This window comes from Pteropus medius, unplaced genomic scaffold (genome assembly GCF_902729225.1).
Source record: "Pteropus medius unplaced genomic scaffold, Ma_sr-lr_union100, whole genome shotgun sequence".
Classification (NCBI taxonomy): domain Eukaryota; kingdom Metazoa; phylum Chordata; class Mammalia; order Chiroptera; family Pteropodidae; genus Pteropus; species Pteropus medius.
This window is the reverse complement of record NW_024349225.1, coordinates 15083752-15088325: the sequence shown is the minus strand read 5'-3', so window position 1 is coordinate 15088325 and position 4574 is coordinate 15083752.

Sequence of the window (4574 nt, the reverse complement as noted above, 5' to 3'; positions counted from 1 at the left end):
AGCTCCCTCCGCCCCCAGACCCCGGTGACCTCTGATCTAGTCTGTCTATGAATTCACATATTTTGGACACTTTATATAAACGGAATCACACAAAATGTTGCCATTTGCGACTGTCTGCTTTCACTTAACACGTTTTCAAGGTTCCACAATGAAGCAAGTATCAATATTTGATCCTTTTACTGGCCGAGTAATATTCCATTGCATACATGTTCAGTATTTTGCTTATCCTTTGGGACTATAGAATTCAAAGTGCGTTACTCCTGATACCTAAACTACAGCCGATTTTGAAATTGTCTTATATACTTTCTGTCAAGTAATTAGAATAAGTTACATCTATTTTTAAAAAACAATTTAGACATGTAGGCAAAATGAAGGGGAAAAAGAGAAAAGATTTGGGGAAAAATAGGAACGTTCTGTATCTTTCTATCCTTTCAGAAAAATGGAATTCTAGGCAAACCAGAAATGTTTTTCTACTTTTTTCCTGGGCCAGTAAGTCCTGAATAAAGAATGAATGATGAGTGAGTGAAAGCCATCGGCTCTGTCTCTCTGTCTCTGTCTCTGTCTCTCTCTCACACACACACAGACACACACAGACACACACACACACATCAATTCCAAGCTCCCACCCCTCCCCCTCCCCCTCCCCGCCCCTCTCGCCATAAGCAGCTGAACAGGCGGCAGGGGGAGGTCAGCGGCTGCGTTTAATTGCAGGTCGGCGTCCCAGCGGCGGGGGGCAGGGCAGGTAAGGGCAGGGAAAGGCCGGAGGGCCTTGGAAGGCGGCCGGCTCCAGGAAAGGGACCTGCTCTTACTGTCACTGCTGCTAATAAAGCAGAAGTGCTCAGAGCTCTCCTCCAACCAGTGACAAGGCTTGGAATATTGCTGTCCCTTTATTGGTTGCTGAAACCAAATAAAAATCCAATTAAAGTTTAATTCCCCTCGTAATCTTCTTCCCGGCCTGGAGCAGGGCCAGTGTCCCCTTGCTCTGCACGTCCATCTCCTCAGTGCGGGTGGCGTTTGGAGCAGGGGGGTGGGGGGGCGGGGTGGGGGGGGCGGGCTCAGAGCTCCCTCCCTCTTTTTCGGTCTGGGGTCTCCATGGCAACCCGGGAAAGCTGCTAGGTATTCCAGCTATGTGACCTGGGCCATGCGTCTCCCCAGGCTCCCAAAGGGTGCCGGACATAAATACCGGGAGGCCTACAACCACACACACCGAGGTCGCTTACGTCCCTCCGCCCAGGACGGAGCCTGCAGTGACGGGCCGATCCATAGCTCACACGCTTATCCCATCAACTCTCCCATTCGGTTACCACGCGAAAGAGTGGCTGAATGAGCGAAGTCGTCTTCCAGCTGTTTGCTTTTTAAGTAGCATCCACCCCTCTTTCATTTTATTCCTTCCTCCCTTCCTTCCTTTCTTCTTTCGTTTTTTTTTTTTTCTATGGCATCCAAATTACCCAGGACTTCCAGGCACCACACCCTAAAGCTGGCGGATGCTGACCCCACGGTTGGGGGGTTGGTTACCCACTTGCCACTGACGTAAATGCAGAATTGGGTTTTGCTCCTTGAAACGCATCGACTGCTCTATGAATGCAAACCAAGGGCCTCTGCCTCTAAATCAGGGGTGGGGCGAGGGCCTGGGGGTAGCACTAGCATCAAGCACAGGCTTCAAGGTCAAGTCACTCCTCAAGGTGACATGAGAGCGTCACGGGTAAAGCCCGGGCAGGACCAGAGTCCTCCTCAGGTGTGAGCCCCCTGCTCCGTCACTCACGCAGCCACCCGCTGGGCATTTCTGTGCCTGCAAAGTGGGCTTGGACACTACAGAGATGGATGAGACCAGAGGCTGACCAGGAGAGGCCTGCAGGCTAGCAGGGGAAACCGTGTGGAAGCAGATCGTCACTCGAAGAGGTGGCAATACCCGCAGCACAGACATGACGTGCAGATGGTACGGGGGAGGTGGCGGGGTGGGGTGCTCAGTGGAAGGACATGGCTCAGTGCGGGTTTGGAGGAGCAGAGATAAGATCAGAAAGGGACGTTAATGGGGAAGAGGAGACGAATAGAGGGGGGCTGCTTCGCAATCCGTCTTTCGTCTCCTTTGAAGCAGGCGCGACCTCTTCGAAGGTGCCCCTAAACTTAGCATTCGAGGCAGTGTGGCTCTGCACGCGTGGATGGGAGTTTTTCTTTAAAAGTCAGGAGACTTAATCGTGGCGTATCTTCTGGGGTCAGGTCAAGAGAAGAGGGTGTGGAAACCGTGCTGTCGAGTTCTTTTTCGCTTTGTTTATAAAATGTAACGCATATTCTGAAGTTGCGTACGAGCCAAGACAGCTTCCAGTGCCTCCACCCCAGAAGTTGCTGAGCAGAGTCAAGCGCTCGGGCTTTTAATTCCTGAACCGGGAACTCTTTTTCCCGGGAGCCTGGCGAGTGTTCAGCTAGGCCGCTGGCAGGTAGAGGCAGGTGTCCTGCTGCCCAGGTGTCCTGTGCCCACATTCTTCAGAGCAGGGCAGAGGCAGACGGAATGTGCCCCCTGCTCGGACGAGCGCAGGTTGCTCCGTGCAGCCCGGAGCCAGCCAAGGGCTTTCTCAGCAGCGTCTTGGGCCAGCGGTGGCCACATGTGGCCTGAGTGTGGCACTCCGAGACAGACTTTCTACCCTCCTCCCCCACCTTTTAAAACAGTCATCGTTTTCCGGACAAGATCGGGCTTAAGCAGAGGAAGAGAAACAGGATAAGCAAGGGACACGCAGTGGCAGCGTGGTGACAGACGTCGCCGGGGGTGGGGTGGGGTGGTTCTCTGGTGCTCTCGCTTCTCCCAGGGGCCTCCGGTGTCACCTCCCAGCCAGACCAGCCGTGATCCCCCAGGGGAAACCCACTGCCGCTCCCCGCTGTCACTCTGTCGCTGAGCCGGTCCTGTCTTTATCACCCTCTGCCGCGTTATGTTTACTGGTTTGTTTTTCTTCCTCAGAGGAATGTACATGGGGACGTGACTGTTTTTCTTTTAAAAAAAAGAAAAAATGCTGTAAATTTTTATTTCAACCTCAAAAAAGGAGGCCTGAGAATTTTCAAAACTAATTAGTACAGTATAAGAGCAACGTCCAATGAGAAGCGACATTTTTAGTAGGATTATTTCACTTAGCTGATATAAACATCTAAAACTCTGTGCAATGTTTTGTCAGTGATTGACTCAGCTCTGTCTTGGGCATTTGCATAACATCTTAAGAATTATTAAAGGATGTCGCCTGTCACTTTCTTTCCTTTTTTTATGGAGGAATAATTCACATATAACATTATGCTATTGTACAATGTATTTGTATACATTGTGAAATAATCCCCACAATAAGTCTAGAGAACATCCATCAGCACAGTTACAAAAAAATGTCTTTTTCTTGTGATGAAAACATTTACGATCTACTCTCTTAGCAACTTTCAAACATGCAAGGCCACAGTATTAACTACAGCCACCTTGTTACATTACATCCTATAACTTAACTGATTTCATACCGGGAGGTTTGTGACTGTGGCCCCTCACCCATTTTGTCCACACCCGCCCTTCGCCCCCTGGCACCCGCCAATCTGTTCTCTGCGTCTATCAGTTTGAGGTGTTTTTGGTCATTGTTTTGTTGTTTAGAGTCCACATGTAAGTGAGATTATACAATATTTATCTTTCTGTGTCTGATTTCATTTAGCATAATGCCCTCAAGATCCATTCATGTTGTCGCAAATGGCAAGATTTCATTCTTTTTTATGGCTGAATAATATTCCAATATACACATATATATTTTTTTCTTTTTATCTCTCACAAGGCCAATGGATAAAGCCAAAAGTCTGGCTTCTCGGGAGTGGCGCGAACGTACAGAGCAAGAACAACTCCCAAATCTCTAGCCATTCTGCGGGGTTTGGGGACCTTGAACTGTGTCTGTAGGTGGGTTGGTTTATCGCTGGGCAGTAGCCGCATCGTCAAGTTGAACACGTGGCGGGGCAGAGTGCACCTGTCCGCAGCAGGCACCCAGGGCTCCTGCTCTGACGATCTGGGGCCGACAGTGACCAGGCCTTTCACACAAAGATCTTTGTGGAGGTCACTGTCATACTCTTCGCTAAATTCCCTTTTTCTTGTCCTGGCTGTTCTGGGTCTCCCGATCCTCTTTCGAACCTCCCGTCCTGTTCCATTACGATACTAGCCACGCTCTCCCAGGTCAAACTTCCAGTTGTCAGTTTTTTTCCTGGGAGTTTGTGTCAGGATGGAGCGAGATGTTTCAGGTCTGGGCTGACCCGCAGAGCAGGGAGGGCCCCTCACTCCCTGACGTCCGCATGGCACACGAGTAGCTGAAGACACCTAGAAAAGTGTCCCCCCCAACCTTGCATGGTTAACAGTTATTATTGTCCAGGATCTATATTTTCTCTTAAAAATAAGAAAATAGCAATCCTTCTTGTTCTCAGTCAACAAATATAAAACTCTAAAAGTGGTTTTTACATAGTTTTTAAACAAACAGAACTGTATCCAATAATAAATTTTTGTTCCAACTAAGACTAGCTAGAGAGTATTTTAAGCCAAAATTAAAATTCCAGAGATATCTCCGAAGTACAATAAA